The sequence below is a fragment of the Desmodus rotundus genome, chromosome 1 (assembly GCF_022682495.2).
Source record: "Desmodus rotundus isolate HL8 chromosome 1, HLdesRot8A.1, whole genome shotgun sequence".
In the NCBI taxonomy this organism is placed as follows: domain Eukaryota; kingdom Metazoa; phylum Chordata; class Mammalia; order Chiroptera; family Phyllostomidae; genus Desmodus; species Desmodus rotundus.
This window is the reverse complement of record NC_071387.1, coordinates 119,794,356-119,817,025: the sequence shown is the minus strand read 5'-3', so window position 1 is coordinate 119,817,025 and position 22,670 is coordinate 119,794,356. Positions and strand designations below refer to the sequence as shown.

General features: G+C 50.5%; 1 protein-coding gene across 2 annotated transcripts in view; it reads left to right on the top strand.

The window, feature by feature from the left end:
• The window catches only part of HIP1 (huntingtin interacting protein 1), a 146,318-nt gene that overhangs the window by 41,545 nt on the left and 82,103 nt on the right, over window positions 1-22,670 (top strand). The gene's annotated exons all lie outside the window — the stretch shown is intronic.

Here is a 22,670-nt window from a genome sequence, read left to right as displayed (position 1 = left end):
AGGTCAGGAACTAAACAAGGATGTCTGCTCTTACCGCTTGTATCCAAGGTTATATTAGGGACTGTAATGAGGGCAGTTGGTCAAGAAAAAAGAAGTAAAAGGCACCTAGATTGGCAAAGAAGTGGTGAAACGATCTTTGTTGGTTGATGACATGATCATATATATAAAAGAAAACTCTAAAGAGTCCAACGAAAACAACAAAAAAAAACCCCTATCAAACTAATAAATGAATGAAGCAAGTTTAATTAGCATTAAGCTAATAAATGATCTTGCAGAATACAAAAGATCAGTATTTTAAAATCAAGTTGTATTTCTATATGCTAGCTATGAAAAATCCAAAAATAAAACTAAGAATATAGTTTCCATTTATAATAGCATCAACAAAAAGAATAAAATACTTAGGAGTAGATTTAACCAAAGATGCGCAAGACTTATACAATGAAAACTATAAACATTGTTGAAACAAATTAAAGAAGGCCTAAATAAAGGAAAGACATCTCATCTTTATGGACCAGAGAATTTAGTTTTGTTAACATGGCAGCACTCCCCTAGTGATCTACAGATTCAATGCAATCCTTATTAAAATTTCAACTACCTTTCTGCAGAAATAGACAAACTTATACTAAAATTCACATGGAAATTTCAAGGACCAAACAGCAAAAGCAATCTTAAAAAAGAACAAAGATGGTGGACCGATACTTCCCAAATTCAAAACTTATTACAAATCTGCAGTAATCAAGATAGCGTGGTACTGGCGTGAGGATAGAAATACAGATCTGGAATAGGACTGAGTGTCCAGAGAGAAGCCCGTTTACGGTCAGTTCATTTTTGACAAGGGCACCTAGACCATTTAATGGGGAGATGTGGTGGGGCTTCTCCCACAGACCACCCCCGCCGCCCCCCACCGGCCACCACGGATGAGAATAATTCTACTAAGACATGACCTGCTTGGGGAGGAAAGGTGGCCATTCTCTCGAAGGAGAAGGTCCAGGAGCCTGTGCCTCAATGGGCTCTTATTGGGTTCAATTTTCACAGGAATACAGGTAAAGCTCATCAATCATTATCAGGCAGTTAAGTATCAAACAATAGATAACATACAAAGAACTCTGAGGGCTTATTCTGAGCCAAGGTCAGTTAGCTAAAGGGCTATAAAACTTTGGGAAACAAACTCATTTCATGCTTGGACCCTTATCAGATAATAGAGGGCATTCTTAGCAAAGCAGGTTTCACAGGATGTCACACATTCTTTCTTAGGCCTGATCACCCCAGGGCTGCACTGCCCTTGGGCATTGTTTCAGGCTTAAGTCAGGCAGGGGAAGTAAGGCAGCCAAGAGATTAGCAGACTTCTCACAGACAGAATGAGAACTCAGGCTACGTCAAAGCAGAGGGGTGAGGGTCCATCACCCCCTTTTTCTATAGCCCCCAAGTCCTTCCCTGAGGGCCCCTTCACCACCATGCCTGACCTAGGTCGTCCCTCCCTTGAGGAAACTTACCTGTCTGGCTAACCAGTCATCCGCCCGGGGCCAAGCAGGGTGAGGTAAAAGGGGTCAGAGGCCAGTGCCCCTGCCAGGAAGATAAGCTTTGTCTCTTTAGTGGCTTAGGGTCCCAAGGTCTCTCACTCAGCCTTAGCCATGGGGGGGGTTACAGCTTCTGAAACCAGGCAGGGCAGTTCCCAGTTGGGAAAGAAAGTGTTTCAACCAATGGTGCTGGGACAATTGGAAACCCATATGTAAAAGATGAAGTTGGACCCCTACCTCATACTATATACAAAACAATGAACTCTGAAGGGATGAAAGACTTAAATGTCAGCGCTAAACCTACAAAACTCTTAGAAGGAAACATAGGTGCCTTAACACCATCATCCTCTTGGGCCTAACGTCCCGTTAAGGAAAGTGGAACTCTTACACTTTGCTGATGGGAATATAAAATGGTGAATTCTATGGTGTATAAATTATATCTCAACTTTTTAAAAAACACTATACTGGCTGCATGTAGGCGTGGAGCATAGGTGGGCAAGAGTGGAGACTGGGAGGTTGTTGCAGTCGAGTCTGGGAATGAGCTGATGATGCACTGAGGCCCAAGGGGTGATGGCTTGGAAAGGTGGGAAGGCTCAGGACAGGAACCCGCTGAAGAGGCTGGCCTCACCAGGAAGAGGGACACCTCCCACACTGAGGCAAGAGGGAGGAAGGGCTACGGGTACAGGAGTGGGCATTTTAGAAAATTGGATCTGTCTTTTGGTTTGGTACAGAAAGGATTAGGAACCATTGTGAGCAGAGAGTGCCTGGAAACTTCACATAGCTGTGGGCAAGCAGAGAACTAGGCCTCGGCTTCCAGGAAGATCAGGGGCCTTGGGAACTGGGCATAAGGACCACTGGTCAGGGAAGCAGTCTTCTTGAATTATACACAACAATGATTTTTGAGTTGGAATATGAGGAAACTTGAGATATTTATTGTATTATTATGGCTCAATAGTACAAGCCATAGCCTGATTTTAATGAATGTTTATTTTATGAAATCAAAGTGACTGATTAGTCAAGAATTGGCATTTTATTTTCAATTATAATTTGATTTTGAATTGGGTATATGCCAATGTATTGATAAAAGAGTAAAAGGAAGAATTAATAATAATATTAAATTTAATCCTGGCTGGTGTGGCTCAGTGGATTGAGTGCTGGCCTGCAAACCAAAGGGGCGCCAGTTCAATTCCCAGTCAGGGCACATGCCTGGGTTGCAGGCCAGGTCCCCAGTAGGGGGCATGTGAGAGGCAACTACACATTGATGTTTCTCTCCTTCTCTTTCTCCCTCCCTTTCCCTCTCTCTAAAAATAATAATAATATTGAATTTACATGGCTTAATTGACAGATTTTTTTATCTTCAGTGTCACACTTAGTCTCTAGTAACCATGTGAAGCAAGTTTTATTATTTTCACATTCATTTTTATATAAGGACATGGAGGCTGAGGGAGTTAACACTTTTCTAAGTAGCCTGAATCCAGATCTTCCAAATTTCATGTTCTTCCCACTATTACCCCATGAATCAAGCAGAATACTTTTTTTGCTTATTCAAATTCTCAGAGGATGTTGCCAAGGTATCTTTTTCCAGAAAGTCTATTTTAGTAAAATGCCTCTGATGCTTGCTCATTCCAGTGACTATTTTAAATAACATTTTTTTCTGTTAATACGAATCTGATTGTAGAAAATCTTTTGTAGAAAACATTTTAAAAATCCCACTGAGATAACTACTGTTAATATTTTAGTATTATTTCTTTCTGGTGACTTCCTAAAAATAAACCATATAATACACACACACATACACACAACACATAATTATCTTTTTATTTTTACAAAATTGTGCTCACACTATAACCAGTTTCGTGTCCCGCTTTTTCCAGGGAGTACGATGGTGTGAGAAGCGGCATAGCGTGCTGGCGAGGGTTAATCAGGCCCAAAACAGAAGGCAACGCCCTGTTAGCTGTCTGCCCTTGTGAATGCTCCTTAACCTTTTTGTATCTCAGTACAAAATAGGTTCATTCAAACCTTAGTACAAAATATGGTATCATTTTTGGTATATATGGAATCTACTGTGTACACTATGATCCCAGGTGATCTCTTCCTGAAATCAGGAACTGCTCTGTGTCTGCAGCACACCTGCTCGCTCTGCCATTGGCTGGCGGGGTCCTTGCCTTGAGTCCGTCTTGCTCATATCCTCTGATCTCTTGCCCCGTGACCTCCGTGACGCCCACTCCAACCAGTGAGCTCCCCAGAGGCAGCCCCTTTGCAGTCTTTGTATGGCCTTCCTGACACAGCCTGTGTCTGCAAGTATGTAGCTGGTGTGGGCTTTCTGTGCTATTTCGCTTAATAGATATCTTGCACATTGTTTACATCAGCACGCATGGCCCTGCCTTGTTTTGCTGTTCGTTTGTTTTAAACTGCCAAATAGGGGAAGGCTTTTTAAAGCACGCTGTGAAGCCTAGAAACTATAAAAAAGTTCATAGATTTGGCTATGTAAAAATTAAAAGCTTTAATGGGAGAGAAGATACTATTAAAAAGTCAAAAGACAGCTCTGGCCAGGGTGGCTCGGTTGGAGTGTTGTTCTGTAGAACAAAAGGTCACAGGTTCGATTCCCAGTCAGGGCACATACCCATGTTGCGGCTTTGATCCCTGGGCGGGGTGCGTATGAGAAGGCAGCCAGTCGAGGCTTCTCTCTCACATTGATGTTTCCCTCTACGCCCTCCCCCCAAACAAATTTTTTTTAATGTCCTCGGGTAAGGATAAAAAAAAAAAGTCAAAAGACACAACAGCATCCACATTGACCTGGGCCCCCGGCATTGCTTGGTGACCCTCTTGGGCTCTCACCCCTGTCTCAACAGTCACCGTCTCAAACCTCCCTGCTCCTCAGAGTTCCAGCTCCACCTGTCCTTGCCCACTTGCCTCCAACTTCGTACAGAAAATCAAGGTCACCAGGCACAAATGCTGTTTCCTGCCACAGAACCTCTAAATGTATTTGAATGCAACCCCATGCACTCCACCTCCCACCTGTTAACGTGGAAGGCGCCTCTCCTCCTGTCCGTAGCCAGCGTGGCCTGCATCGCATCCCATCGCGCCCTGGCAGGATGGTTGCTCTGTTCATAACCTGAGTCAGAAAATGAGAAGTCAAGCTGGCCTACCAGTTCTGCACCCTCACCCTTGACATTACCACATCCTGCTGGGTTTCACCTCCTAGATATGTCCCGGCTCTCCTCTCCTTCCTCTCTGTGCTCTCCTCTCCTTCCTCTCTTCACTGCTCACGGTCAGGCCTCAGCATTTCATGCTGGGACCTCACTGGCCCCTGCTTTCCACGTGGCCCTCCCCGGAGCCTTTGCCTGCACAGCTCTGCCAGTGGTGCCTCCAAAACTCAGACCTGCTCACGTCTCCTGCCAAACCCCTTTCACTGACCATCTCCCTCCTCCATCAGTTGTATCTCCTGCTCTAGTTCGGACTTACGAGGTGTGTAAGGAGCCCCCTGGTTGGTGAGGGAGCACCTATAACCTGGAAATGCTGCCCCATTCCATTCGAGTCACAGACCTTCAGGGTAGTCCTGTCATGCCAGCCTCATTCCCCCAACTCTGTGCCCAACCTAGGAGCTTTGTCGAGCAGTCTGGTGGTCTTGCTGCCTCTTAGGAAGCCGGTTGGGAGCTGTCTGACTGTAGCACGTGGAACACATATCACCACTCGGGCCCCAGCTTTGGGTCCCACCTGCTCATTCTGGGTTAGTAGGGAAGATCCCACTTCCCTCACAGCACTTGCCGTGATATGAAACCGTGTTACCAAGATTCGTGGTGTTTGCCGCCCCGCCGCACCAGCAGCCCGCTGGCGGCAAGGACGGTCTTGTTCTTCACACAGCCTGGCGCGTACCGCGTGCACAGCTGAAATGAAAAGGAACTTGGCAACTGACAGACTGCGTTTAGTGTTTTCTTGGTCATCGTACTGGAATAGATGGTCATAAAGACAATGTATGAAATGTCATTAGGGTAAGTGTAAATTCCCGGAGCTACATACAAAAGTCACAGGCCTGTAAGCATCAGGTGGGCAGGGGTGGCTCTGCAGCGGTTCACGTGAGAAAAGGCGGGGGTTTTCACTGCGGAAGCCTCAGCCCGGGTTGCCAGTGCGGCCAGGCTGCGGGGTGCCGCTGGAACCTTGGCCTTCCGTGCCAGTGTCCCCGAGATGATGCTCTGTTGTCCCCACTCTCTCGCGTCTTCAGTAATCTCCCCTCCTATCTGTCTTCTCATCCTATAAATGTAACCCTGTGCCCTTCCCCACAACCTTTAAAACTCTCTGCCCTATCCTTTCTCTTCCAGAAGGGTCTCCCTCTGTTCTTTCCCGTTATTCTCCTGAAAGAAGAGTCTCTACTCATTGCCTCCCCCTCCTCACCATCCATCCCTGACTGTCTGAAAACCCCTTGCCCACCTGAGCTGCCAGAACGCCACTTTCTCTCAGTCCACCCTTCCCCCTCCTTCCTTCCTCCCTGGAGATAACGTTGCTTTATTGAAAAGCTGGAGGCCCTCCGAAGTGACTCAGCCCCCCATTTCTGATTCCGTGTACATGACATCACTGAGCATACTCCCCTCATCTTTCCTGACTGCGGCTCCCCCGCCCACGTGTTTCCTTGAGCCCATCTGCTCCTCAGACACTCCGCTCAATCAGCCACCGCTCCTCTGCAGTTTCTACCCAACCCGCCTCTTCCGCCTGCAAGCACGTGCAAATCTTCCCGCGCCTGCCGCCTCCTTTGCATTTTCCATCCCTCGAGGACTTCCTGTGATCCGCTTCACCACCAGCTTTTTCCAAAGTCCGCCTCCCTGCCTCCCTCCTGCCTCCCCAGTCACTCTGTCATACCGTCTGACTCAGGCCTGAGTTATTCTGTGGCAGCTGCTCCCCAAGTGGCATTAAGAACCGAACCAGCACTTTGGTGCCTTTCCTCCCCTCCTCCCGCAGCTTCTCCCGCAGGGTCTCCCTGCGGGATTTGGCCAACCCCCGCTCCTTTGAGGGCGGTCTCCAGTCCTCCTCCTCTCTTCCTGTGTCGTCTCTTTGAGCTTTCTTGGTTTCTGGCAGTGGCTGCTTCTCCCCTCCTGGATGGGGCATTTCCTGATGCTCTGTTCTTGGTCTTTTTTCTGGACACTTCCTCCATTACCTGTAACAACAAGGAGATGGAGAGCGCGCGCTGGGAAGACGACGGGGAGGGGAGTTCTTTGTGTTGATTTGGTGGCATCGATTTATTGTTGTTGTAGTTGTTTTGTCATGGGTTGAGGGATTCCTTGGGGCGCCAAGGAGAGGGCCGGAAGGAGACCGACAGAGCACGCGGCGGCTCTGCTGTGTTCTGGACACGCCCCGGACGTTCTGGGCAGGGTCTTTCTCTGCCTGTCGCGTTCTCTCCCCACGCCTGACCTCCGTAGCATTGCTTCCCCCACAAATCGAGTGAGACGTTGTCACCCTTTGACCACCTACTGCAGCTCGTGTTCTCCACCAGGACACAGGCTACCTTGATCAGGACTTACTGTGTGTCCCCTGCGGCACTGAACAGGGTTTCTTTCACAGAGTGGGGGCTCCCTAAGAGCTGCCTCCGCTGCCTCCGCTAACGGGGAGAGCGTGGCATTTAGACGCAAACAGCCTGGACTTTTATGCTGGACCTGGCCTTGATCCTTGTGAGTTGGCTGACCTTGGGGCACATGGCTTACCTTTCTAATTACAGTAATTGTGAGGATTAAATATGACAATGGCTGCTCTGAAGATACAGGTCCCCTCCCCTTCCTGAGATGGGATAAGTGGAGTGGGGTGGACACCAGTGTAGGGGACACTAGGGCACCCAGGGAAACCAAATCCAAGCCTTCTTGCAGACTTCGGGGTGTGCAGGGAAGCCATTTGCAAGACTGCCCGACTTTGGGACAACACATGAATGATCTATAGTCCAGCCCCGGGACTGACCAGAGACGGGAGGAGACAAAATGACCTAAATTACCTAAAGGAGCTTCTAAGGACATACTGATATCACTCGATGTGTCTCTGCCTGTAAGTAAGTGACTGGCCAGTGGTTGGAATTTTATTGCTTTTGGTATGGCCCCTTTAACTGCCACACAGTCCTGCCTTAGCTTCCTTTTCTGCTGTTTTTAAAGTTTTTCCCCCTGGTCTCCTTCCCTCCCGTGGCCCCCTGCTACACACACAAACACCTATATGCCTACCTAGCTGCAGCCTTCCTGACTTACCCTAACCTCAGAGTTACGCTGCTGGGGTAGGACATTCAAAGCCCTTCTCCCAAGTCTGGCAGCTCTTCAAATGGCATTACACAGCGTAGTTGTGGAGCGGGGCAGGTGTGTATTCCACCTGCAGAGTCCTTTGAAAGCGAGGAAGAGGCTGGTAAGCCAGCTAGCAAATCTAATGGAGTGGTCCAGATGTTGTTCCTTAGAACTGAAGTCCTCTAGCTTGTTTCAAGTTTCTGCTCTTGCGGGAACATTTAAGTTGTTCTTGCTTTTTCCTTGGGAACAGTGCTTCAGGGAATGCCCTCGAACATGGCTCAGGGGGGTGTTTCTCTAGCATAGATGCCCAGAAATTAGAGGATGTGTGTATTTGGAATGTTACTAGATCCTACGAGACTGTCCCGTTGAAAGACTGTGCCACCCCAGGAAACTTTTTATGGCGTCGTCATTTTATTTTATATCTTGCACAAGCTCTTCTCGTTGCTGAAGTTATAAACTGGTTTTTCTGTGTTTACTCTGTGTGGCCTCTCGCTTGTTTACCTTTGGCCGCCCTCACTCCCCGCGAGCACCGTTCCCCTTGTGTAGGCGCTGCCTGCGTTGTCTGCTTTGCTTTTAGACTTGTCGTCCTGTTTCACTGGTGCGTGTTTCTACCTCATCCACACTGTTCTATTTCTGACCCGTACCGCTGTCCTAGTTCGTGAGTGTTTGTGCTTTTTAAAAAGTGCGTAACATAAAAGTTTCCACTTGAACTATTCGTAAGCGTGCAATTCAGTGACACCAGTCACATGCCCAATGCTGTGCAACAGTCACCTCTGTTTCCAGAGTTTTCATCGGCCAGACAGACACTCGGTGCTCCATTCATGGTGGAGCCAGAATCCTTGTTCTTGCCAGGACGCTAGTTGAGCCAGATCCTAGAAGCCAAGGAAAGACGGGAGCAGGCAGGTTGATGGGGCAAGAATGGGCAAGAGAGTCTATGTAATAAAGCCTGTTATACCCACAAGGACAGACTTTACTATTTATTAATAAACTTAGCAATAATAATAATAAACTTGCCTTCATTCATACATTCAACCACTGTTAATTGAGGGCTCGCTCCGACCCCTTTGCAGTTCAGAACAGTTTTATGCGCACTAATAGTTTCTGAAGTACCTTGATGGGTTATTCTGCACTTGATCCTTGTAATAACCTCTTGTAAGCGCAGTGTTTTTTTATTCCCATTTTATGGGCAGAGAAACTGTGGCTCACAGAGCAATTTGCCTCAGACTGCATGGCTGGTCTGTGTGTGAGGCCTGACTCTTGTCGGGGGGAGGGGCGTCTGACAGTTGTGGGCAGCAGCTTTTTCAAGTGTTTCACTCCCAGGGGGGTTCTCTGGGCAGAGGTGACCCCAGCCTGGAGGAGGGGCAGGAATTCCTTCACCTAATGAGGTCACAGTTTGTTTTACCCCCAAACCTTTATTACTCAAATCATGTATTGGAGTGAATGCCCTTGACCTATATGTGTTATTTACCAGCCTTTTCTCTAGAACATGAAATAAACTTTACCTCCATACTATTGCCATTTATTAAAAGGATTGTCACCTCTAGTGACGCCAGTATATTTAGAAATGGCTGGGCTCTTCCTGTGTACATGCTTCAAGAGCCTCACTTGAAGTTTGGGAGAGCTGCTTGCCCTGGGCTGGGCTTGGAATGAGACCAGGTCCCGGCCCTCAGACCATCAGCCAGCCCCGGTGGTGACAGCAGAGCTGGAGGTGTGCGGGAAGAGCTGCGGGAGACTGCCTGCGCAGGAAGACTTCACAGAAGTGTGTGTGTGTTTCTGCCAGGCAGAGAGAAACAGATGACGGGCAGAGGCGGCCTTGTAGGGAGAGGGGTTGGCTCCTTCAAAGGCCCTGTGGTAAGAGTGATGTGGGACAGGGCTTGAGGGGCAACAGCCAGAGAGGAAAGCCCTTGGGATCCCCCTTGAAAGCTGTGGGTGGGGAGCTCTTAGGATTTTTAAGGAGAGGGTGACGTGCCTGTTTCTGATTGTCCCCTGAGGTGGCAGATGGGGAATCTGGACGTGAGGAGACCACTGTCCTTAGCATCTCGCCATTTAAGTGCAGGATCCCATGACAGAAGTGGACCCTGGCCTCAGAGTCTCTGTGGAGGTCTGCTGGGGTGCTCAGCCTGAGAGGGTTTCAGAGGGGCTGGAGCAGCCCTGAGGGAGGCAGACAGGTGTGGAAGAGACTGGGCTTTGGGCCACTTCGACCCGGGACCAGCTATGTGAGGGTGGCAGGCAGTGAGAGCGTAGGGAATTCCGGCTCCTCTGCTGGTGTCTTCCCTGCAGGGTGTCTCCCCTCCCTGCACGTGCACACTCCTGCTTCAAACACCTTTGTCTGTGACTTCCTGCAAGGAGATGTCCTTGGCCTGCTGCCCCATTGCTGACCCACCTCCAGCCCCTCCTTGGTGCTGCCTGGGCACCTGCACAGTCTTCTTGTCCAGGTAACCTCCACGTTGTATTGGAATTATCTGTGGTCCGAGACACCGGTGTTATGTGTCTCAGCACTCACAGCACTGAGCTTGGGACTACGCATACAGACGACAAGCAGTAAAGGTTTACTGGATGAAACTAGAAGGGAGAGGTCAGTAAGGGCTGGGTTAGCACGTAGAGGGCATCAAGGGCAGAAGCAGCAGCCAGGAGGGTCAGGCGGGTGTTAGGGATGCGGTGCGTGGGAGTGGCCCGTGCAAAGAAAGGTGACGGCTGGCAGAGAGAGGTCAGATTCTTGATGGGTCTGGATCTGCTTGAGTGGGCAACCGGAGAAACAGAATGCACACTCACACATACTGATTGATTGATTGACGGATTATAGGGAATTGGCTCCCACTGCCATCTGTAAGCTAGAGACCTCAGGAAAGTTAATGGTGTAATTCAGTCCAAGTCCAAAAGCCTGAGAACCAGGCTTTGGACCAACAGTGTAAGTCCCAGTTGAAGAAGACCGATGTCCCAGCTCCAGTAATGAGCAGGAAAAGAACTGAATTCTGCCTTCTCCCACCTTGCTGTAGCAGGCCCTCAAGTACTGGGTGCTGCCCGCCCACCCTGAGGAGGACAGTCTTCTGTCCTCAGTCCACCAACTTAAATGCCAGTCTCATCCAGAAACACCCCCACAGGCACGCCCAGGAATAACGTTCACCCCGCTCCCTGGGCGCCCTGTGACCCAGGCAAGTGGACAGGATTAAGCCATCACACCAGGGCGATTGCAGAGTCAGCAGCAGGATGAGCCCCTCCTGCAAGCCGTGCTGTGGGCTTCTGTTTTCGCAAACCTCTTTGACACCCTAAGAGTGGGTATCACCCTCTTAGAGGAGGGGAACCTGTGCCTCAACATTCATACCTAAATGGGGGCAAAGCCTCTTTATACTCATCCTCGGTGGGCGCTGGGTTGTGAATACAACATTTTTTTTTTCTTTATTTTCATGGGCACTATTACAGATGTCCCCCTTTCTCCCCCGCCCCCGCCATCCTCCACCCAGCCCCTGCGCCCCCCTGCCTCTGGCCATCACCATACTGTTGTCTTTGTCTATGAGTTATGTATGCATGTATGTTCTTTGGCTAAAAACTGTAACTTTACCTTTTTTCACCTCAGGCCTTCTGTGGCTTCCTACTCTATTCTACTCCAATACACTATTTTAAATTGACAGTAATAATTAACACGGGCATGGTACTGTAATAGAAATGATAGCTCACTCTTACATAACACTAGGTATACCAGGCAATTTTCTGGCGTTTTACGCACAGTAACTAGCCTTGTTTGTAGATGGGGAAATTAAGGCACAGAAGGTTGAATGACTTGCCCAAAGCCACATGTGGCCAGGGTTCCATCCCAAGGTCTCATCTCACTTTCCCAGTGAGCTGCCCAAGACCATCCAGTGACAGAAAGCTGGAGGTAAGACTTGAACTTGGGGATTCTGATTTAAAAGCCCCTCTTCATTTGCCTCCCTACTCTGTCTTCAGAACTGTGGGGCATTTTTACTGTGAGATGGGTCCTTGAAGACCCTCTCACTCACCTTCCTCATGCAGGTGGCCCCCCCACCCCCCACACCGCTCAGGTGTGAGCGGCTGCCTCCTGCTAAATGGAGTTTGCACAGAGCCTGGGTTGTGGCTCTTAAAGAGAAATGTGTGGGATGAATAAGCACCTAAAAATAACTGAGGATCAATTTGGGGGGGAGGGAATGGGGAAGGCTGTGTTTTCCTTTCTCTTCCCTCTTCTCCCTCCCTCTGCCCCTAATGCCCGTAAATTGCTGCTGGCTGACAGCTGGGCCAGGCTGGCTTCCTGCAAGGCTGTAATAACATGGAATTAGCCTGGCTGCCGCCCTTTCCAGGGTAGAAATGCTGGCCCTTGGTCACTACAGACATCTCTGGGTTGATGCTTCCTGCCCTGGTCCACGCCCCTGGGACAGGTCGTTGCTCATTAGAAACTGGGCACAGACAGATTCCTGGACTCGTCTACCTAGGGAGGAGCCGTGGAAAAACCTCTCCAAGTGAGAGGCGGGCAGCTTCTGGGCTAAGCCATTTGAGGATGTCCAAAATTCCTGCCTCCAGGGAGGAGCCGGGCGGGCAGGGGCAGAGAGCTCTGGCAGCCTGGGCCCCTGAGCTGAGGTTTCCAGCCGTCTGCTGACTCAGGGACTTGGCTGAGTGGCTTCCATCTGTCTCTGTGCCACTTTACCCCCACCAGCTACCCACAGGCTGCCTGGAGAGGCTTTAGCGGTCCATTAGATCTTTGTTGCCTTTCCAGCTAAAAACGCCAACCAGCCCACCCTTCTTCCTCAGCCCAGTTGATCCTGCAGAATGGACATGGATTCTGGGAGTATGCTGGGTGTTTCCACGTAGCTCAGCCATACCTGGGGTCTTTCTTTCTCCAGTGAGGCCAAATGTGTGGGAACAGTCCACAGTTACCTGTGTTGAATATGGGGGTGGGGATGGCAGTGGAAAGAGGGAAAAGAAATCTACCAAGAGCAAAGAGGTCCTTGATTATGCTGAATCTTTGGCCAAGGGATGGAAAATTCCAGGTGGAAACTTGGAAATTCCTGGTGTAGGAGAAGTGGTGAGGGAAGTGCCACACTTCTGTCTCTCACACACCTCAGTGTCAGCCAGGACTGGGGCCACGGTTCCTGAGCCCTAAAGGTGATCTCACTTATTCCCAGTCTTGGCCGCACAATCAGCATCTCCTGGGGGAGATTTACAATGCTGATTCCCAGGCAGGCCCAGGCTTCCCAGGTAATTGCAACGTGCGGCTGGGGTGCAGAGCCACCACTGACAATAACGGCCTCCACTTTCCTCCCCCCTCTGCCTTGGTCTGTCTTTCTTTCTTCCTCTTTCTTTCTTTTTTAGGATTTTATTTATTTATTTTTAGAGAGACGGGAAAGGAGGGAGAAAGAGAGGAAGAGAAACATCGATGTGCAAGAAAAACATCAATTGACTGCTTCCTGCACGAACCCTGACTGGGGTCCGAACCTACAGCCTAGGCACGTGCCCTGACCGGGAATCAAACTGGTGACCCTTCGCCTTGGGAACAACACCCAACCAACTGAGCCACACTGGCCAGGGCTGCTGTGCTTTTTGTCGTCTGATTTCTCAGATTCAGAGGCGGCGCCATGCCCTACACAACAGGGGCTCAGTAACTAATGTTGAAGGCTGCTGTGAGGATGACGACTACAGTGATGATTTAAGTCACACTCCAAGAGCTAAAAGCATTCAGAAAGTGCTTTTCTATGACTTCATTAAAAAGTGTCCCTTATAAATGCTGAAGGGAAAGGATCATTTTGAAAGTTGTACTTAAGTCCAGAAGGGGTTAAAAACAAAAGAGCCCCTTAGCCCATAGCCTACAAAATGGCCCATCTTCTGGGAGCTCTACTGCCTTCTCCTGGGCCTGACCTGGGCTGAGTGCTCACCCGTGGGACAAGCCAGCTTCCCCATGGCTCTCCTGGCTCCCTTGACTCACAGGTGACTCCTGAATCGCGTGTCTGGGCCCCATCTGGTCAAGCCGCAGGGTGTCCATTGGAGCTCCCTTGGCCCATGGTCAACCAGCAGTGTTATAGTGGAGTCTGCAACCAGCTGACTTAATGTAGTGAAGACCAGGTTCTTTCTGCATCGCCCCGGAAAGCAGAACTCTTGTTCTGATTCCTCCTAATAGTACCACTAGCTTCCAGGGTCAGATCTTCTTCGCCCCTCCTTCATCCCTGCAGCTGGTCTCATCTCTTCCCTTGCTCTCTTCTTAAAGCCCAGGCCCCAATTCAGGCTTCCATCTTCCTGGCTCACCCTGACCACCTGCAGCTCCCAGCCTGGCTCCTCTGCGGAGCCTCCCAGGCACCACTCCCAGCAGCTGTCCTCAAACACAGCTGGGCATGACAGTGTACGGGCTGGAGGGGCCGCAGGAGCCATCACTGAGCTTTCCCTGCACTGCTTGGCTCCTCTACGTCCTCGGTAGGTGCTCCAGCCGGCCTCGGCCTAAGCTCCGAAAGGGTAGAGGCACTCAGTCCTGCTTCACTTCTTGAGTTTGTATTTGCTCTTCCTAGCCAGTGGCCTCTCTGGCTTTCTGTTGCCTACACGGCAGAACCTAAGTGTTCTAACTCCACAGGAATCTGCTCAGTGAGACTCTTCCACTTCCTGACAGACACACTTGGCCTGTTCCACTCACCACACTTGGCCACACTGCCCCTTGTCATCATCCCTGCTGCCCAGTCTTCTTGCTCCTGCTGATCTTCCTTGCCACCAGCCACCGTTTGCAGCTCCATCGCACTCTGCTCTCCTGAAACCCTCGGGGGGGAAAGTGGCACGTGCAGGTGCCCATGGCACCTCCCTGAATGGGGTCAAGGGCAGTCCCTGTCCTCACAGATGGGCCAGTGGGGCTCTAGTAGTGGTCCTGCACTGTCTGGCCCACCTCCTGAACCTCCTGGTCCTCCTGAACCATCTGAGAACTCCGGGCACACTTCTGGTTTTCTTGATTTGAAACTGTTGTCTGCCTTTTATGTGCACCCGTTCTTCGGAAGGGAAGAACTTTTCTGGGTGGCTTAGCAGCTGCAGTAGCTGAATTCCCAATGGGAGCCATGGGGAAGCAGGACTAGAAACAGAATTCTAGATTTTGGGGGTCACATGATAAAACCAGGGCTGAGGCACACAGCCTCACGTATACTTAGCGACAGAGTGAGAGGGGAAATCTGCCCTTCCTCCTGGGAGACCCTGGCCCTTTTGCTGACCAGGAGGGTATTTTTCTAGACACCTTCTCCGGTGGGCTGCATTCCTGGGCTCCTGAGTATGTTCCCGGAACACTTAGTCCTGGAGGAGGCCTCGTGATAGCAGAGCACTTGACCTTTCTGGACTCTAAGTGGCACTTCAGACTTCATTTCATTACTCATTTATGTCGCCGCTCCTTAGGGTCCCCAAGGACAGCTCTAACCCCTGCCCCCCCAACTGGTACCGAGAGAGTGCACTTGAGCAGATGTCCCAGCTGATGGAGAGGTTCCTGTGGCCTCACTCCTAGAAGGCTGGCAGGTCATCTGTGGAAGTGATTGGAGCCCCTGCTGTGCCCAAGTTTGTCCCAGGATGGCGGGCCATGGGTACAGAGAGAAAGCAGCGAATCTGCAGGGGACGACCTGTAGTGGTCACTCTCTGTGGGACCTGGGGAAGTCCCTAGCCCCTCTCTAACTCAGCATCCACATCTACAGAGCAAGTGCCATGAGCTGAAAGGACCAGACAGGACAGCATAGGCACAGCATCCAGTCTGGTGCCTGGCACATTGCGGGTGAGTTCCTTGCTCCTGTAAGTCCTGTCATGGGCAGAGCGCTGCACAGATATTTGTTAGGTTTAATGCAGGCTCAACAATGCAGTCACTGTGAGCACGCATCAGTAACTAAGTTACTGATCACATCAGTTACTGAGTGGGTGCCCAGAGGCCAGGCTACAGCCCGTGTGGGAGGTGCCCATAATGGAGATTTATGGAGATTACCACCCATACTCCTGTTTGGGCTGTCTTATGAATATCAGCACATAAGTGGCTGGTCTAGGTGAGGAGGAGAGCTGCTGGCCCATCAGCGGGGGAGCAGGGATTCCTGTAGGCACCTGGCTATGGCATGCACGCAGGACTCTAATCAGATGACTTAAGCTGCTGACAACCTGACCCTTCAGGACCACAAAGGATGAGGCTTCTGGGGCGTCGTGGCAACTCAGAAACTGAGGCCCAGGGCTTGGTAGAAACATCTGGGTGGGGCACCTCTGTGCCACCACCTGCCCCTGCCAGCCTGGGGCTTCCCCAGGAGAGCTCAGCTTCACAGTTTACTGTTACCCTGTCACCTGTACCTGCTGGTATGGAGTTTCCGATAAAAGGAATTTTGCTCCCTGGCTGGTGTGGCTTAGTGGATTGAGTGCTGGCCTGTGAACCAGAAGGTCGCTGGTTGCCCAGGTGGCAACATCGGGCGGGGGGCGGAGGGGACACGCAGGGGAGGCAACCACTCATTGATGTCTTTCCCTCCCTCTTTTCCCGCCCTTCCCCTCTCTCTAAAAATAAATAAATAAAATCTTCAGGGAAAAAGTTCTCTAAAAAATGAATTTTACGTATAGAAAGCAAATAACTAGGATTTCGTATAAAATTAGAGGTATGCTCCAAGAAGTCAAAAGGAAGACTTCCCACTGGTTGCATCTGACAGTTCAGCAGAGAAAATGTTGACACGGAAGCTGAGCCTGTTCGTCATCTGCAGCATCCCTGGCGGAGGTGGGAACTTTAGTCCCTACCTCATAGTCCAGTCTCCTTCTAGCACTTACCATACTGAACTCCAGGGCCTCCCATCTGCATTCTCTGCTCGTCTTTTACTTCACTTCATCCCCCCATGGCCATGGGGTTTTCTCAGCCTTGTCCTAGTATCTTGGTCATCGCTGACAGCCTCCTGCCTTAGCTGCCATCACTTTCATTCCACCTGGTGTTAAAAAGTCAGTACAGGCATGGCCCGGCGTATTGTGGGCTTGGACGCAGACCACCACAACAAAGTGAGGAGGGCAATAAAGCGAGTTGTAATCTTTTTGCTGGTGGAGGGTCTTGCCTTCAGTTTGTAAAAAAACAGAACATGAAATGCAATAAAGCAAAGCACAATAAAATGAGGTCTGCCAGCATTTATTTTAACTTCAGTTTCAGGTTTGGGGATACCCGGGACAATGCCAGATATCTCTCAAATATACACCTATTTAGGGTGTTCGCGGTGAAAACTGTGTTCAGGGGAGAGGGGTAAACTACGTAAGGAATCCCTTCTTAGGGCGCATTCTTACAGGCGGGCCTGTACAGCAGCATGCACGCAGGTGCCGGGGGAGGAACGGGATTGGGGTCCAAGGGCCTAGTATCTGCCTCTGGGATTTTATGCAGCTCACTTAGAGGAAGAAAGAGAAGGCAGCCGAATTCATTGTACTCACAATCAATTCACAAGGTTTTAGAATAAAGAAAATCAACCCCATAAACAAAAATCCACACCAGTAATAGCAGTTTAAACTGCCTGCCAGCCCTGGTGAGGGCATTAGCTGTGGGGCCCTGGGAAAGTCACTTAACCCTTCTGGGCCTTGGTTCCTTATTGTAAAATGCAGCTGATAACAGTAACACTGTACCGGGTTGCTATGGGGACTGAAAGAAATAGTACTTGTAAGTGCCTGGCACGTGGTGAGGACTCCATGAACATCACCAGTTATTATCATTCACAGCATGACACAAATGTCCTCTCTCCCCACGGAAGCACCCACCTCCCAACTTGCCGCGGGATGTTGTGCCCTTCAGGTATTGAGATACACTCTAGGTCTAGGACCTCTTGTGCTTCTTTAGGGTGTTTTGGTTTTCATTTTCAAGCGTAATCATGCCTGCCCAGGGAGGCAGGAGAAGGCTTTTTCCACTGAAGTCAAAGCGGCTCATTGAAAAGGCCACATTCAGCCTGAGGAAGCCCCGTGGGAATACTCTGCGGTGGAGCCACTGGGATCGCAGGCCACGCTGGGATCTCACTGACCCTGGCCAAGGCTCTGTTGGCAGGAGCTTCCCACGGGAAGGTCAGGGGTCACCGGGCGAGTGATTGCCAGCTAATGTCCTCCACTGCTCAGCCACGTGTGGTCAATGGCTTTGATCAATTATTTTTCTCCCTATAAAGCTACTTACATGCTATCATTTGGATCAGAATGACTGCTGTTATCCTTGGCTTTTTACCCTTTTCTCTTGTGATATGAGCATTAAAAAAATTATCCAGAACTTTGCAGGGACTCGCCACCAGGTAAACGGAGAGAGGAGTGTGCTGAGCCAAGCCTGGGGCCAGCCTCCCACTGTGCGGTGTGCTTTCCGTACACTGGTTTTCTGCATTCTCACACCAGCCCTGGGGGTAGAATATTTATCAGCCACAGCAAATTCAAAGAGGTTAAGATTCTTGCCCGTATCAAGAAAGTAATGCAGCTAGAATGCAGCTTGAGGTCTGACTTGGGAGCCTACACTTTCTTCTGTAATATTTGGTGTTATTAGGCAAGTAGTAATATTTCATCACATTTTCCTTATAAAGTTTTAAAACCCTATAGGCAAAGCTAAAGAACCTTTGGACCTCGCCTCCCCACCTCAGTGCCTTCCCTGGCTTCAGTTGTACACTCTTTCCTCCATAAACCTCAACTGAAAAATAAGCGTTGTGAGAACCCCCGTTCTATTTGCCTTACCCAATTTTTTTTAAGGATCAAAAGAGATAATGGACAAAAAGGCATTTCACAAACTTTACAGCCCTCTGCATATGCTTATTGTTAATGGTAGCACAGTAACATACATTATGTAAGGCCCTTTGGTGGGAGTATTTATTTCTGGAAATTAATGGAATCTCAAGTTTCTAAAGTCCTGTGTAAGGCCCGCCCTGAGCCCCTCCCCTGGGATCGGTGTGGTATTTATAGGGCTAGCCTGCAGAATCACGGCTCTCCAGTAGGTGCCGCTCTCTACCAGATCACGTCACTACACCTTCCCTACAGGTCTCCTGAGTCCATTCCCTACTTTTATGTTGACATTATGTTGAGGGAAGTGCAGTGATACGGGTGAGGAATTCAGGCTGGAGAGAACTCTGGGACAGGTAAGGAAGGAAGGAACAGGGCACCTGGCATGCGAGGCCATTGGGGCCCAGCCTCTGCCTGAGGGAGCTCACAGGTAAGCAGGGAGAACCAAGGACAAGAACCACCCCTTACTAGGGTGACGGAGGCTGTATCCAGGAGCTCTTCATTGTAAGAGGGACTCCTGAGCGACTGCTTGTGTCTGGAGGGGTCAGGGATAGCTTCACAGGGAAGGTGACATCTGAGATGGGTCCTGAAGGGTGACAAGGAATCTGCCAAGCTGAGGAATTGGGAAAAGCATTCCAGGCACTTCCTGAGTACTCAAGAGCAGTTGGATGGGCCAGGACCTCACCTGGAGGGCTAGAGGAGAAAGAGTGGGAGAAGGCAGATTAGAAGGAAGGAGACGCAGCCGGATTCTTAAGGAGCTTGAAGGGTAATGAACCATAAAAGAGGTTTGTTTGTTTTTTCCTATTTGGGGTGGGCCAGTGGGGACTCACACTTAAGATGTGTGGAAGATGAATTAGATGGGAAGAGACTGGAGGCAGGAGGCTAGGGGGCTGTTGCTGAAAGTCTTAGCCATCACAGGAACAGTTGGTACTGGGAGGGCAGGCCTTCCATCACAGAATGGAAGCTATTTCCCAGAAAAAACTGCATGGGGTAAGAGTGAGGGATTGTCCGTGGAAGACTTAAGGCTGACTTTGAAGTCTTTAGCTTGAGCAACTAGTGGAGGTAGAACCATTGGTTGGGACAGAAAACATAGGAGAGAGACCAAACTGTGAAAACCGAGGGAAAAGAACAGTTATCTTTAGACCCCTTGAGAATGAGGTGCCTGTGAGACTGAGACCCTCCACCCCTTCTCAGGCAGAGGTGTCTGGATGTGGTGGCCTGGAGGTGGTGAGGAACGGACAGAATAGCCGTTGGAGGGCCACAGCATTCTGGTTTCTGGACCTGGTTTCTCTTTCTGACCCAGTTTATTCAAGAGTCTCCCCCAGCCTAAGCCACTGGCCCACAGCCTCATGGCGACCACGTATGCTTCAAATTGTTTCCCTCCCCTCCTGCATGGCTAGAAGTGTCTCTCCTTACTGTCCTGAGACCACGGTACCATGCGGCACAGCCACTGTAGAACCGGGAATGCTTAAGCAGGCCCCTCCTCGTCGCCTCTTCCAGGAGCCTGAGCCTCCCTGCCCTGGAAGAGTGGTAGGAACGGCAGGCCCCTGGAGATGTTTGTGTGCCGGTGGCCTAGCAGGTGCCAGGTGAGCCCAGGCAGAGAAGCCCAAGCTTTTCTGAGAAAATGTTTGCCCCTTCCCTGTATTCGTACGTGTGTGCACGGGTGCACCCATGCTTACAGGTACTTGCCAGGGCACTACCCCTAAATGGAGCAGGAGGGCGGGCCTGCTCCCCGCAGCCCTCTCCTTTGGCGTCACATGAGCAGCTCCAAGGAAGTCTGCAGAGGAGCCCCCAGGGCAGGGGCCAGTCTGCAGCCATGACACCAGCCCTCACTGACCTATGGGTAGTGTATTCACTTCCTGTGGCTGCTGCTAACAAATTCCCATAAATCCCATGGTTAAAACAGCAGAAATTTGTTCTGTTGTAGTTCTGGAGGCCAGAAGTCTATAATCAGTATCACTGGGCCCAAATCAAGGTGTTGGCAGGACCACATTCCTTCTGGAGGTGCTAGGGGAGGGCCTGTGCCTTGCCTGTCAGAGCTTCTGGTGGCTGCCAGCACGTCCTGCCTTGTTGTGGTGCGTGAGTCCATCCTTCTGCCCCCTTTCCTGTGTGTTAAACGTCCCTCCTACAGGGAGATGTGTGATTGCATCTAGGGTCTACCCAGATGATCCAGGGTCATCTTCCCATCTCAGAATCCTTAATCACACTTGCACGGTCTTTGCCATATGAGGTAGTGTTTACAGGTTCCAGAGATGAGGACCTGATATCTTTGGGGGACCACTGATTCAGCGGACTACAGGCAAGGTGTGGGAAAGTTCTTTCATTTGCCCCTTACCACCTATGAGTGAAGTGGGTGTCACTATCTCCATTCTAGCAATGAGAAAATTGAGCTTTGCCAGCTAAGGTGCCAAGATCTAGTGGGAGACCTTGATCTATTGACGAACCCTAGGCCTAAGAGAGCTTTTTAAAAATATATATTTTATTTATTTATTTTTAGAGAGAGAGGAAGGGAGAAGGAGAGGGAGAGAAACATCAATGTGTGGTTGCCTCTTGCACACCCCTAACTGGGGACATGGCCCAAAACCCAGGCATGGGCCCTGACTGGGAATCGAACTGGCAACCCTTTGGTTCACAGGCCAGCACTCAGTCCACTGAGCCACACCAGCCAGTGCAATTTTTTAAACACATAAAGTCTACCTATCTTTTTCTTTTTAAGAGGGTGGTCCATTTAATGAAACAGATAATCGAAACCTCATCTGTGCGTTGGTTTGACTCCTGCTGGTTCACCTGGCCCTGGTTGTGCTTGGGTGTCACCTCTGTGGGAGCCCAGCATGTGAGAACAGACCACAGCAGCCCTCCTGACTTCTCCGGCTGGGACACAGGATTGGAAGAGCTGGGCTTGCAGAGGCAGCCCTGCAGTGGGGTGGGAGAGTCAGTCTGCAGTCGAGACTGGAGGTTAGACAGGCATCTGGGCCTGGGGAGCCCTTACCTGAAGCTGAGGGATCCCTGACTGGGGTCCAGGGCCCAGGGATGAAAATAACCTCCACAGCGAAAGCCCTTACATCCTCATACTTCTGCTTTTCCACCTTTCATATCATGATGTTCTCACATTCCTCTAGGAGGCAGACAGAGAATCACTCCCTATTTCATAGATTGAGAACTCAGAAAGAAGTAAAGGGGCAGGGACTGTCCTAGTCAGCACAGGGGACTTCACCAGAGCTGCCTTCCTGGCCTTTGGTGTGGCCAGAGGGCCAGGGTTGTGGACAGGGCCCATCACCTGCTCATTGGAAAGGATTTTAGAAGCTGGATGCTCCACGGCAGCATGGGAAGCTTTTGCTGGCTTGGGCTGCACTGTCCTTACTGAGGATTCTCCTGCCCCCATTCCCTTCCAGCTGTGTGGCCTGGAGCAAATCACTCCCCTTCTCTGGGTCTTGGTTTCCTCACCTGCTGTGCAACACAGGGTTGGTGTAAGCAGTCTCAGGTCTCTGCTGTGCCCAAAGCCTTCCTGCTCCTCTGAGGGTCTGAAGCAGCCTGTGTTGAAACCAGAGGCTTGGGCCTCCAGCCTTCTTCCTGTGACTGCCCCAAAGAGCATTGGCCAGGAGTCCTTTTCTGCCACCAGCTGCGTCCCCTACAGAGAGGAGTGTCTGCCTCCCATTTCTCTAAGGGCAGACAAGGCATTGGGTATGGAATGGAAGATCTGGGGATTCTAGTTTGAGAGAAAGGGGCTCTGCACTCAGAGCCAACATCATTTGGAAGCCAGTGTCCCTTACTCCAGGAAGGGCTGGTTCTGGCTTGCTCGCGGGGAACCTAAGGGCCTTCCGGGGATACCTGTTACAATTCCTTAATTCGCCCATCTGTTGGCGGACCCCAGACTCATCTGGACGTCCCCTCCGGATTAGCCGAAGGAGGGAAGCAACTGGCTCTGAATTCCGCCTTTGTCCAGTGAAGCCAAATGAGGAGGGGCTGAGCGGACCCCCTGCCCCCACTGGAATGTCGGCTCGCGGCGCCCCCCAGCTCTCCCTCCTTTCAGCCGCCTCCCCCGCTCACTTCCTGAGTCCCACTGATCCCACCACCAAACACGCACATACACACGCGTGCGCGCACACAGATGCACAAACACACACAGACACTCACACTTCCTGGCGGGCCCAGCGGCCTCGCTCCTGGCTGGGTGATCCCCGCCGCCTGGGCTCCGGGAGAAGCGACCTTTGTTATT